The following is a 14,405-nucleotide window of genomic DNA, read 5'->3' as shown; positions in this document are numbered from 1 at the left end:
GAGGACGAAAGAGATGTTTGTTTACCTCATGATGATGCCATAGTCATCAAGGTAGAGGTTGCACGTCGAGAAGTGCATAGAGTTTTGATTGATACAGTGGTCCGCGCTGACCTAATTTCTTACGAAGTGTATCAAAAATTGAAGGTGGATCAAGACTTGATGAAACCTTCATCCACACATCTATATGGTTTTGCAGGGTCATCTGCAGTGGCGGAAGGATCGGTCCAGTTGGACTTATCTATTGGAAGTTTTCCTAAGGAAACAACCGTCCGAATCAATTTTTTGGTGGTTCGGGAACTGCCAGCTTATAATATGATCCTTGGGCGACCATCTTTATCCAAGATAGGTGCTATTGTTTCGACAAAGCACCTGAAGATAAAATTCCCGACTGATATGGGAATTGGTCAAGTCTCCTTTGACCAGCAGATCTCTCGGCAGTGTTACGTTGCCTATTTAAAAGATTGCCTATTTAAAAGACAAGGAGGGCCCGAGGAAGGTAATTGCCCTACCTATAGAAGTTCGAGACGATCGGGAAGAGGCAGAGATGCAGAGACCCAAACCAGTGGAGAAGCTGGAACAAATCCAGCTGTGTACCGAGGATGAGAAAAAGATTACTTATATCGGGTTTGAACAGCTGGAGGAATTTAAAGATGAGTTGAAGTTATTTCTTCAACAGAATAAAGATGTATTTGCATGGTCTGCAGAGGACATGCCAGGAATCGATCGGGCCGTCGCAGAGCACAAACTCTGGATAGATCCTAAGGCGAAACCAGTGATACGAAAAAGAAGAAATTTCTCCATTGAAAAATATGAAGCCGTTCGTAGCGAAGTTGAAAAACTCAAGAATTCTGGTTTTATAAAACCAATTGAATGCCCAACTTGGCTGGCCAACGTGGTAATGGTAAAAAAGGCGAATGGGAAGTGGAGGATGTGTACAGACTACACAGATCTTAACAAAGCTTGCCCCAAAGATTGCTATCCGTTGCCTCGGATTGACCTCTTGATAGATGCGACTGCAGGATATGAAACTTTAAGTTTCATGGATGCCTACTCAGGGTATAATCAGATCCTTATGAATAAGGAGGATGAGAAGTTTACGGCTTTCATGACTGATCGTGAAAGCTATTATTATAAGGTCATGCCTTTTGGCCTAAAGAACGCAGGAGCAACATATCAGAGGGCCGTCAACAACATCTTCAAAGAGCTGATAGGAAAGAATGTTGAAGCTTATGTTGACGACATGCTAGTGAAAAGCTTTACAAAAGCAAATCATATTGCGGATTTGACTGAGGTATTCTCAGTACTGCGAAAATATCAAATGAAGCTAAACCCAGAAAAGTGTGCCTTTGGAGTCTCCTCGGGCAAATTTTTGGGCTTCATGGTATCACAGAGGGGAATTGAGGCTAATCCTGCCAAAATACAAGCTCTGGTTGATATGGAGGCTCCCAAAACTGTTCGTGATGTGCAGTGTTTAACAGGGAGAGTTGCTGCTTTGAATCGATTCATCTCCAAGTCTGGAGAAAAATGTTTGCCTTTCTTCAAGGCACTTAAAGACCTGAAGGGCAGCAAGGAAGCAAAATGGACTGAAGAGTGCCAGAAAGCTTTCGAGGAGTTAAAAGAAGCACTTGGACAACCACCGTTTTGTCCAGACCAAAGAAGGGGGAAATATTACAGCTATATCTAGCGACGTCCCTTTCCGCGGTCAGTGCAGTACTTGTTCGTGAAAAAGATAAAAAACAGTGGCCGATTTACTATGTAAGCCACATGTTGCTAGATGCGGAGACAAGATATTCACAGATTGAGAAGCAGGCTCTGGCTCTCATGATGGCTGCCAGGAAGCTAAGGCCATATTTTCAGGCTCATCCAATTGAGGTATTTACAACTTTTCCTCTTAGTAAAGTTCTTAATAAACCTGATTTGTCTGGAAGGATGGTGTCCTGGTTAGTTGAACTCAGTGAGTTCCAAGTAGCTTTAAGCCCAGAACTACAATTAAGGCTCAGGCATTAGCCGATTTTGTAGTAGAAACTACTGCACCGGTGGAATCCACCATTGAGGATCCCATTATACCTGTGAAATCCCCCAGATTTCTACCCCTTTAACCCGTGGTTTTAAGACCAAGAACCTAGGCCTTGATTCGGTGACAATTGTGGACCATTCAATTCGAGCCCGAAGGATTGAAAATTAAACAAATGTTGGTAGATGACCCTTATAATGACTCAAAACTCTCCTAAAGTTTAAGTGAAGAGAGAAGATTAGTCTCGATAGTGTAAAAAGGGTAATTTTGGAATATCTGTAGATCAGTGATGGAGAATCTGATTGACGCAAATAAGATATCAAATCGAAGATCGTCGAAAGACCTTTCCAACGAGCCAAAGATCATCAAAATCGGAGTTCGTTTGGGGGTCCAACCTTGGACCAGAAGTTTGAGCCGTTTGGGTGAACCAACCCCCATCCCATTTTCTATTTAGGGGCAAAATTGGAAATTCGGATTTTTAAACCCTATTTATGTTTTATCTCATCCGTAAACGCATTTTTGGAGGCCAGAAAGAGGCGGAGGCTTTGGAGAAAAGGAGAAACGAAAGAGAGGAGCGATTTCCATTCTTCCGAAGGTGTCTATGATCCGAATCTTTGCAAAATTGTTAGGAAAGGTTAGTTTTCTTTAATCCTTCTCTTACTCACAATTTTGCTGAGTATTTTCTCTCCTTTCCTTTTGAGGAATCTTGAAAGGGAAGGTTATTAGGTATCTTGGATGCTTTCCTTTATTATTTTAATGTCCCTTCCTAGTTTGTGGGAGTGATATCTTTTCTCTTTTATTGAGGGATCGGATCTATGAAAGGGAATAATGATAGGTATCATACAAGCTATCTTTTCTTATATTAATGTTTCCTTTGAGTTTGGGAGTAATGGTTTATCCTCTTGCAAAAGATTTTAGAATTTGACTCCCCGGGTCACACACGGATGATTTATGAGAGTCAAATTTGGGGCTTTTTGAGATGGGTCAAATTTAATAAAATTGAAGGTTCCCGTAGGATCCTTTTATTGTCAATTAGCTTTCCCCAAAATTTCGTTTCGTTTAGACTTCGAGTTAGTGGCAAATTAGTGACCATTCACTAGTGAGGTTGAGAACTACCCTTTTTAACCTAGTTTTCAGATTTGGGTTTTGGTGGGAAGATTTTAGGATATCATTTGAAACCCAAATTGGCTCTAATTTGTGATAATTATTTCTTTTGCATGAATAGGTTAATATATCTTTAGTCACTAATTTGTGAGAAGGAATTATTGATCATTGGAGGAAGAATAAAGTAAAAGGTGAGGAATATACTTAACTTTATATTACATGTGTAATGATGTTAGTTACTTTTCATTATTGATATCTTGTATTGCTTTAGTATTATCTTGTTGGTTAATTTATGTCTTTTGTTAAATATGAATTGCAATAATTTATGTTTATTATTATTTCTGATGTTGCTCCTTGCTTTGAAATCTATTATTGTTGTTATGAAATGGAATGTGATTGTATGAGAGGAGAAATATTATTATTTCTTCTACCTTGTATTTTCTACTAGGGTTGTGTGTTCACCCATTGCCCTAGTGATATTATATGATTGCTTATATTGTGGTTGGGAATGGGGAATGCCCTTTGGGCATTTCTGCCATAGGATACTAGAGGAGGCGGTATGGGACGCATTCCTATGGTGTCCTTGGCTCTTTCCCGATTACTAATTTACATATTTAGGGCATGTCTAGAAGTGTTTGGTTAGGTGACCTCATGAGTACTACTACCCTTTCGGTAGGGGTATTGAAGCCGGTTAACCCGTGATGTTAGTGGCTGGGTCCTGTATGTCAAGCAGGCCCACTATCATCACAGAGAGGTAGGGTTGCATATAATAGATAAGGGCTCATGGACACTCAAGACCGGTGAAATGACCCGTGACAGGACATGGAGATCATCCTGTCCATTATATGTGGATGACCACTGGGTTAATGAATGGGGTCCAACAGATGCCTCCATTGAGGATTTCATTCATAGGTGGGAAGGTATTGAACCAACAGAGCACTAGGCGTGAGGGGAAATATCCGGACCATATGTAGTACGAGACCATATGACTTTGCATTGGGCCTAAGATTATCCTTGACACGCGCCAGATCTTATACCAATGGTGATGTGAGAGAGTGGTGACCTAATCCCCAAATGGCTTGACAAGACTTTACACAACAACCGCGGAGAACCCAACAGACGTGCATCAGAGCCGTGAGGGAAGAGTGATGAGACCGTCCAAAGAAGACTGGTGTGTGACTTAATGCGTGTCTACCATAGAGACTTCATGATAGAGTTAGGAGCATAATCATTCACATATCATATCGTTGTCATTAATTACATTATTGATATTCATGTTATATGTGTGGTGTGGAATCTTGAGAATGAATGTGTGATATGATGTTGAGTTGACCTCACTGAGTTCTGTTGAACTCATTCCTTTTATATGTCTTTTTTTCTATTAGATTATGCTGCAGGTTATGAGGACTTCTTCCAAATGGAGGATTCGTTGCTAGTATATCTTCTTGAAGGAGTGACCGAAGAAGAAGTGGACGCACATGGAGCTTCATGCAAGTGTTAAGACTATTCTTTTGGGTGGGATTCCATTAGAGAACAAGTTTAGTTTATTTTTCCGCTGCGAATAAAACTACTCTCTTTTCTTTTCAAAACTCTGATGTTATATATTTATTTTGAAGTAATGGATGATTGTAACCATTATTTCGGTTTTGATAACTTAGTATGATAAACTTGATTTATTCTTGTCCATTTAATTATGCTATATCATGTTTTGTATGGATTTGTCACTGAACCTAGATCTTGCGGTGTATCACCCCCACGGGCATTCGGGTATGACCGGATCCGGCTGGGTGGGGTGTGACAATACCAATCGCTTGGGAGGTATATGTGGATGGTTCGAGTAATAAAGATGGAGCAGGAACTGGAATTCTATTAAAAAGTCCAGCAGGATTTATTATTCGATATGCTTTGAGATTTGCATTTGAAGCAAATAATAACGAAGCAGAATATGAGGCTCTGATAGCTGGACTTCGGTTGTCAAAAGCATTGTCTATTGCAGATGTTACTATTTATAGTGACTCTCAACTTATAGTCAACCAAGTCCAGGGGGAGTATGGTATTAAAGAACCACGCTTGCAGAAATATCAAGAGATAGTGCAAGCATTTCAAAACCAATTTCGGAATTTGAAGATATCTCAGATTTCGAGGAATGAAAATTCAGTGGCAGATGAGCTATCCCGACTAGCCAATGCCAAAGAAAAGAATCTAGACCCTTCGGTCTATATTGAAGAGATAACTTTTCCAAGTTATCATGAGAAAGAAATTTCTTATATTGAAGCAGAACGTTGCTGGATGGATCCGATAATCGAATATCTAAGAGATGACAAATTACCTGAGAATCCCAAAGAGGCAAAGTTGATCAAGATTCGATCAGCTAGATTTGTCATTCAGAATGGGAGACTATACAAAAGATCTTATTCTGGACCCCTTATGAGATGTATAGGCCCCGAAGGAGCAAAATCAGCTTTGGCTGAGGTTCATGAAGGAATTTGTGGAGCTCACATGGGTGGACGAGCCCTGGCTCACAAAATTCTGAGACTTGGGTTATATTGGCCTAAGGTCCAAGAGGGTGCTATGGAATATGTTCAACGGTGTGGTAACTATCAAATTCACGCTACAGTATCGAAGCGCCCGGTAGAAACCATGACTTCAATTCTAGATCCCATTCCCTTTGCGATGTGGGGAATTGATATAATGGGCAAATTCACCAAGGCGTCAGGCAGACGGGAATATCTTATAATAGCAATTGATTACTTCACAAAATGGGTTGAAGCCAGTGCACGGCAGCAATTTACTGAGAAAAAAGAGGAGAAATTCGTGCTTGAATCAATCATATATCGCTTTGGGATTCCAAAGATTATCGTCACTGACCATGGTACTCAGTTCGACTGTCCGCAATTTGAGCAATTTTGCGGAACATATATGATTGAGCATCGTATGTCCTCAGTGGCATATCCCCAGAGCAATGGACAAGTAGAGGTTACTAACCGAATGCTACTGGAAGGAATAAAGAGAAGACTCGAGGCTAACAAAGCTTCTTGGGTCGAAGAACTTCATAATGTACTGTGGGCTTATAGAACTACGGTTCGAACACCCACAGGAGAAACTCCATTCAGGTTGACATATGGATCCGAAGCATTGGCACCAGTGGAGATAATGGCGGGGACATTACGGGATCGTGAGTTCGAGGAAAAAGCAAATGAACAAGGACTGCTTGATAGTCTTGATCTGTTGGTCGAAGTTCGGGCAAAAGCAATAGCACAAACTCAGCATTATCAAAGAAGGATAGCGTCTCATTATAATACTCGAGTGAAGAATCGTCGGTACTTAGCCGGAGATTTGGTGTTGAGAAACACCCTAGCTTCCGACCCACGTCACCAAAGAAAATTGGACCCTTCCTGGGAAGGACCTTATATGGTTGTGAAACCGGTCGGTTCAGGAGCTTACAGGCTGAAGAACATCAACACCCAGAAAGAGTTGGATCGTTCGTGGAATGCTAGGCATCTCAAAAAGTTTTATCCTTGATGATGATTTCAATTTTGTTCGCGATGTAATCATTTTCAACTCAATCAATGCAATTTTTGGCTTTCAACAAACTATCTTTTGATTGGGGGGCATCATACACCACATTCAAGAACAAGATCCAACTATAAGGCATCGGATGAAAATTCAAGTGAGTTCCTTCTCAGACTTATGGTATTTCTCCGGAAATCCTTAAGTAAAGGCATCGGTTTAAAACCCGAGTGAGTTCCTTCTCAGACTTAAGGTATTTCTCCGGAAATCCTTAAGTAAAGGCATCGGTTTAAAACCCGAGTGAGTTCCTTCTTAGACTTATGATATTTCTCCGGAAATCCTTAAGTAAAGGCATCGGTTTAAAACCCGAGTGAGTTCCTTCTCAGACTTATTGTATTTCTCCGGAAATCCTTAAGTAAAGGCATTGTTTCAAACAACTAAGACCTAATTCAACAGCAATTCAAGTGACTAGCAAAGCTCAAGATGAAGTTAATTTCTTATTTCTTCAAAAGATCGAAAGAGGCCAATATCAAAACAATTACAAAAGCTGGATACAATCTTCGGTCAAAAAAGAAAGTCATCATAGGTGACTGTTGAGAAGTTCTACAAGATCGACGCGACTTTGCTGGAACAAACATATGAGTCAACCATTGGTGTGGATTCAAGGAAAAGAAGAGAAGAAATGAGGATTACAAAAAATATTTCGGTATGCATAAAATCCTCCGCAATTTCATACTCTTTGTCCAGCTTGTCCAGGAGAAGTATGGTCCTCGACCAAACTTGCGTTCAAGACGAGCTTGTCATAATTGACTTCTTCCAGGGGAGAATAAACAGGAGAATATTCCAGATAATGCATAATATATGGATCGGAAGGTGGAGGATCAATCTTATCTTTGGTCCAGTCAGGAGGAGGAATACCTAGGTCGGTAAATACTTCAGGATGGCAAACAGCACTGTAGGGAGTTGTATCAAAATGAGGATCCTTCCTTAATATTGATTCCCATACTTCGTTCTCGCCATCCCGGAACGCCTGCAAGTTATAAGCATTCAGCATATCAACAAAGGGCTTACTGTGTAAATACTTGAAGACGCAGGCTCTGCGAACATCAGTTGGAAGGGATTAAAAACGGGCAAAGGAACGACAGCTTGCCTTGGAGGTAATGTCTCAGATCCTTTGGCTCCTGACTTTCCAACTGTTCGCTCCAGTCGCTGGATCTTCTCCCTGGCATCATCCAAGTCCGACTGAAGACGACCGATCATCGAATTCTTTTCTCCTGCCACCTCCCAAGCTAGTTTTCGAAGGCGAGCAATCTCAACATCTTTAGCTTCAGAGATTTCCCGAAGCCTGGAAACTTCATTGCTCAACCTACTGAGCCTAGAAACTGCTTCCACTTGGTTGTGGAAGTTACCAGTAAGACTCCTGCAAACAACTTCCGAGTTAAAAAGGAGCAGAAGAGTAATTTTTCAGAATCGAAAGATAATGAAGAAAGACTTATATCACCAGTGACTTCGTAAAGACTTCATCTGGAAGTTTGGAAAGAACTGCGCTCTTAGAAGTCATTCGAGCAGCAGTACACCATTCCAACGCTCTGTCAAACTCGTTTGACACTAATTCAGGCGAAGGATGAGAAGGATGAGCTACATCAAGAGAAGGATGAGCTGCATCACTTGTCACCCGACGGCGCTTCCTGGTGGCAAAATCCTCCAACTCGGAAGGAAAGGAGGAGGATGCCAAACAAGTACTAGAATTGGAAATAGGAGCAGCGCCTGCTGGGACCACACCTTCATCAGACGCCAACATAGTTGCCTCAGATGCCCGAAGAGTCTCATTCGGGGGTGCACCAACAGTCTCACCAGCAGGGGTGTTGGCAGCGCCATCAACAACGGAGTGATCAAGATCTTCCTGGGAAAGACGAGTGATCACTTCGGGCAAAAGAGGCGCAGGGACGGCATCAATAGAAATTGTGGGAATCTGACTTGAAGATTCACCAACAGCAGTCGCCTTACGCTTGGAGGATTCACTAGCTGAAACCACCTCACTAGCCCCAACCACCGCCGACGGAACAATTTTCTTGCTAGATTTCGCTCTGATAAAGTTCGGGTTGATCTTGGGAGCCACTATGCAAAAAAAAAGAAGCCGTATCAGTATAGAATACCAAAGACCACAATAAAGAGGGAAAACCCTAGTTCTCTAACACTTCTGAAAAACCCGATTAAATAAACCCCAAGTATTACTGCTGTGTCGTTTACTCAAGGGGGGAAGTGGGGAAAGAGATGAGTAATCAAAAAACTCACTTGTTCAGAAGTTGATAGAGCTGTTGTTGAAGTACGAGGGATATGGGAGCAGGCAGAAGGACGGAATGTCGCTTGAGCACTTTAGAAAATCTAACTTGCAGATGGCAGGATAGATGGAGAGTACCCATGAAGGCTTTAAATAGCCTCAGGTATTAAGACGACGGTTGAAGGCTAAGGACAACCGACAACCTAGATCGAAATGACGCTTCAAAATCCGCAGAAAGCAAGATCAACGGTCGGGGGGATGCCACATGGAAACATGTGGAAACGAGCACCTGATGCAGAGATACCTCCAATCGTCGCACCGCCATTAAAATAATGGATGTATTTCCGATTCATTGGAAATAGTGAATGGTATACAAAAGCAAGAAAACGTTTGAACTTCGCTGAAGGGAAACGTGCGGACTTTGCAATAAATGAAGTAGTGGGGAAGATTAATGCATCTTTCCGAAACTCATCTTCACAATATTTCTACAAGATTATTATTCGGCGAGGAATGTAAAGTTAAGTGATAAGTTTTATCATTTATACTTTGATATTCAAGGCAAGATTTCGGCAGGAGACGGGGAAATGTAAAGGCCAACATGAAAAAGAAATGTCTATTCATCAATAAGAGGGTAAATCTTTACAATAAAAGATAACTCCCTAAGCCTCTTCTTCATTGTTGCCCGAGAGACCCTGTTCGGGAGGACTTTTCTCAGGATCTTGAGAAGAGCCTTCCTCAAGAATGGCATCGGCTGAGTCCTCTACAGCAGCATCTTGAGCCTCAGCTTGTGATTTCTCCTCTGGAAGCGCCGGCTCGTCAGCCAGGTATGCCTCATATTGAGGGTCAGCTGGAAAAGGATCATCTTCTTCCCGAGCCCAGTCTGGGAGATCCATGCCAACTTTCCTGAAGACCTCTTTATGGCACACTTCACGAAAGGGAGCAGTATCGAAGGAAGGGATTGATGCGAGAATTCGCTCCCAAACGTCGTTCTACTCCAAGCGATAAGCTTGAATGTTGTAGGCACCTAGCAGCTCAGAGAAAGGTACGCTGTTCAGGTATTTCCGAACACACTCCTTCCGAAGCTCTGGCTTTATATGCTCGGGCTTGCTAGGGATGGCCAACTTCAGATATTCTTCGTTCTCCCTACATCGGAATTCAAGCCTATCACCAAACAACGTGGCAGCTGCTTTTTGCTTCCTGGCCTCGCGCTCGGCAGCAGCGGCACGAATCTTCAAAGCATCGAGGGCTTCCTTGAGGGAGATCACTTCTTCCTCATGCTTTTTTCTGCAGCTCCTCGGCGGCTGAGTCGGTCAGTGGTCTATTTCGGAATTGGCCTTGGCCAAATTCTCTTCACAGGTTTGCAGCAAGGAGCTGGTGCGACCAACTCGGCTCAATGCTTCCATGTGTTGATAAAAGCTCAACACAACATTCCTGGGAAGGCGGAAAATATCAGAAGAAGTCATAAGAAATTATGAAAAAATAAGTAAGCAAGAAGACTGGTACCTTGTGGATTGACTAACAAGGGAAATGTCATCCAGGGCTTCAAATTCCTGGCGGTTAGAAGGAGCAAGACTGAGAGAGCTCCACTTTGCAGCTTTCTCAGGATCTCGAGTCACCCTGTCGGTCAGCTTCAGGGTCCACTGGGGGGTGAAGACCTCCTCACAATCCGTTGAAGCTTTGGATTTTTTATGGGAGGAAGCATCAATTGTGTCATGCCTCCTTTTGGTTCGGGCGGAGGAAGAGACATTAGACCTCTCCACCATCGGTTTCTTCCCTTTACCCAAAGCATCAGCCACAGGCCTGATATTCCTGATACCCCTATAAGAGGGGTCGGGAAAGGGAACAGAAGCCTCTTGATCTACGATCAAGGCTCTGGGTGATCGTTGCTCGGCTGTCACAACGGCCCTAGCGGCCTTCACTCGCAGGTTCTCAGGGTTCATTCTTGGAGGCACTGCAAAGAAGAATGACAAGAGTCAGAGTTAAAGACATATCACTTCAGTAAAATTAAAGGATGGTAGTTAGAAGCTCACAATGAGCCAAGCCCCAGAGTACTGAAGAATGGAGTTATACTCCACTTCAAGTCCATGTATCTCTTGATACCATGGAATGGATTTGATCTTCCTGACGGCCGCCTCGTCTTCTCTGGATAAGGGAAGACCTCGGTTATTCTTGGAAGAAGAAGTACACCTCCTCCAAGCGGTTGGGAAGTTAAGATCTGATGGAGGCGCTCGACAGAAAAAGTATCGTTCGTGCCATCTTTTGTGGTTAGAAGGGCAAGTTCCTTTAACAAGGATGCTGCCCCTCCAATCAAGTTCAGCCTTATTGCGTTTGGACAGAAAAACTCATCCGGGAGGATGGGAGATAGAAAGAACATGAAAATGTACAAAGAGAGAAAGAGATGGCGTAATGCCAAGTTCAAAACACAAACCCAAGAAGCCGACGATGAGACTCCAGCTATTGGGAAGGAGCATTCCGGGACAAATGTCCCAATGATTCAGAACTGCGGAGAACAAAGGATTAAAAAGGGAAAGCGAACCCCGCTTTCCAATGCATCTATATACAGAGAAAATTCACCCGAGAGGTTTGAATCAACCCTCTCATCAGGGTGGGGAGCCCTAGCCTGATAAGAGGAAGGAAAATCAAAATCTTGGATGGCTGAAAGAAGGGTTTCCTCATTATAAATGGAGGGAACAGAGCCAGGTCCACCATCGGACCTGGAAGTTTGAGGCTGCCTAGAAGACTCGACAATCTTGGAAGATCCAGACTCGAGGAGGGCAGGAGGAGTTTCGATTTTTCTCTCTAAACCTTTTTGAGAAACTTCAGCAAACTCGCGCCAGAGGACAGTTAGGGTTTTGTTATCACTATCCGACTGTTCGGGAGCAGGAGAAGCAAAAGCCTCACTGCTATTACCAACACTGGGTACCAGAGAAGCCCCGTCGTCCGCCATTACTTGTTTCAATAAACTACAAAAAGAAAAAGACCAAGTAAACTTACTGATTCAAGGTGAGCGAAGCTTGAGAGCAAGAAGGCGCGAAGCAGACAACAAAGGTTCAAATTCCAGACAGGAAGAATGAAACCTACGAAGACAATGAACCGCTTTTGAAACCCCCGCACGAGTGTTCGGGAATCTGAATGATCAAAATTGATTCAAAATCAACGATCGAGATTGAAAGACGTTTTGAAAGTTTGAACTCACGAATCCGAAATAAGCGTTCGGAAACCGTCGCTTGGATGACGTGAGCCACGACAGATCGACTGCAAGGAGACACGTGGCCTTACACTCACAACGCTCGAGGAAAAGTGACCACCGCATTAAATGTGATATGACATTTAATGAAGCACGCAGAGATTATCGCCTGACGAAGAACCCAGTTAAAAACCAAGCCCTCGGGATCGACCGAACGCTTGGTCTAGGGGGCTTGTGATACGGAGAAATTATGATCAAACCGGGTTCATACCTGGTCCGACCCTCGACCCCGGTCAAGACGGAGGGAACCGACTCGCTCCCGAGCGAACCGGATCCAGAAGATGGCTTGCTGAAGAAGAAAGTTTATTCGGCTACAAGCGTGCCCTAATCCTACTTATGGATTAGGGTAATTACCCTAATGATGGCAGACTCGAATTGACGGCTGCAGATAATCATTATCGAAGGGATAATCATCAGATAACCTAAAGGTTATCTCAGGAGTCCTCTACTAGTCCAAACTAGTAGAAGTCTATTGCTCAACGGATCTAACTATTAAGATCCAACGACTACCCGAAGAAGGCTCATGTGCATCCAATGAAGGAGATTTGAAGGTACACTCTATATAAACCTCACTACCATACGAGGTGAGGGGACCGAAAAAACAAACAATCTGAGACTCAGGTTCAGATACATACTGATAGACTTAAACTATCAGCGCTCTGCTATCTAGATCACCTTTCCCAGTTCTTCGTTCCTTAGCTCTGTGCTTCTAGCAGAGCCGTTTGTGATTAAGTTCATCAATTGACTTAGCCTTCGGAGGTGGACTCCCGACCCCAGCGGTCGGGCCACATCTGACGCTTTCGTTTTGCAAGTCATTACGAGGAGATCTAAGGGCTGAGCAGATTTTGGACGCATCAAATAGATAGATCAAAAGCAGTAGCAAAATCCAAAATTGAAATCCCCTCCTCATTTCTTTCTCCAAAACCATATCCTCTATTAACACTCTCATATCCTCTTTGATCTTTTCCAATATGTCCATTTAAATCACCTCCTATGATAATCTTTTCTCCTTGACGAATTCCTTGCATTAATCCATCTATATTTTCCCAAAATTCTAGCTTTAGACTTTCATCTAGTCCTACTTGAGGTGCATATGCACAAATTATATTTACGAACTCTTTCTCCATTACAAGCTTGATAGCAATAATCCTATCACCCATTCTTTTAACATCCACCACATCATTTTTTAAATCTTTATCCACTATTATACCCACTCCATTTTTATTTGTTTTATCCCCAGTATACCAAAGTTTAAAGTCATCCAACTCTTTGGCTTTTTTACCCCTCCATCTAGTCTCTTGAATGCAAGCTACATTAATCCTTCTTCTCCTCATAACATCTATCAATTCTAAGCCCTTACTAGTTAGAGATCCTATGTTCCAAGATGCCAATCTAATCTTACGCTTATGGACTAGCTTCTTTACCCGCACTCGTCCACGGCGCGGGAACCCTTGCCTACTTATCACCGCATCCGGGCACCAATGCGACGCGTCGCTTACAGGGGATGCCCTAGCTAACCCTTGCCCACTTATCACTACACCCAGACCATAGTGTAGTGCGTCGCTTCTTTTGTCGGGGAACGCCCTAGCATAGCTTTTATCATATAAGGTCGAATCCATAAAAAAAGGTTTGGCTAGATTTTTTCCGGTGCCGGCTGCCAACCTGACGCACCAACCCTCCTCCTTTACATGGGCTTGGATAATGCCTTTAATGTTGCTATACTTATGAATTTTATTCATTTTCGGTGCTGTTGATTGTTCTCATTATTGGTGGTTTCTTCAACACAAAGAGTTTTTTTTTTTTTTAGGTGGGTTGATATCTCCTAGGTGAAGTTCTCTTGGTGTTTATCGACGTCTGCTATTGCTATATGATTCAAAATTAGTGCTACCTTTCAAGTGTCTTCTTATTGTGAAAGCTGGAGTTTTCTCTGTGTACACTCCAATTTAAGGGGGAGTGCTGAAGTATTCGCAAGTTTTGGGCTGGTTTGCTATTCACATGAACAGTAATGTGAAGATTACTATGCTAGTGCTACTACTCTACTTTCTATTTATAATTTAGGAATCTTGTTACACTAGTTTTGAGAGTTTCTAGAAAGTATAGTTTATATTTTCTATTAGTTACTAATTTCAGAACTTTTTTTTTTCATTACATTCAATTTTTGACAAATTTTAAGAGTTAGAAGATTAGAAAATTCTATCAATAAGTTGTACTCTTTATTCATTTTTCAGAGGGCAAGATGGCTTTTTTCA

This window comes from Hakea prostrata, chromosome 10, assembly GCF_041222555.1.
Source record: "Hakea prostrata isolate BN-2017 chromosome 10, UWA_Hpros_2, whole genome shotgun sequence".
In the NCBI taxonomy this organism is placed as follows: Eukaryota; Viridiplantae; Streptophyta; class Magnoliopsida; order Proteales; family Proteaceae; genus Hakea; species Hakea prostrata.
The sequence above is the reverse complement of the archived record's forward strand: the minus strand, read 5'-3'. Positions refer to the sequence as shown.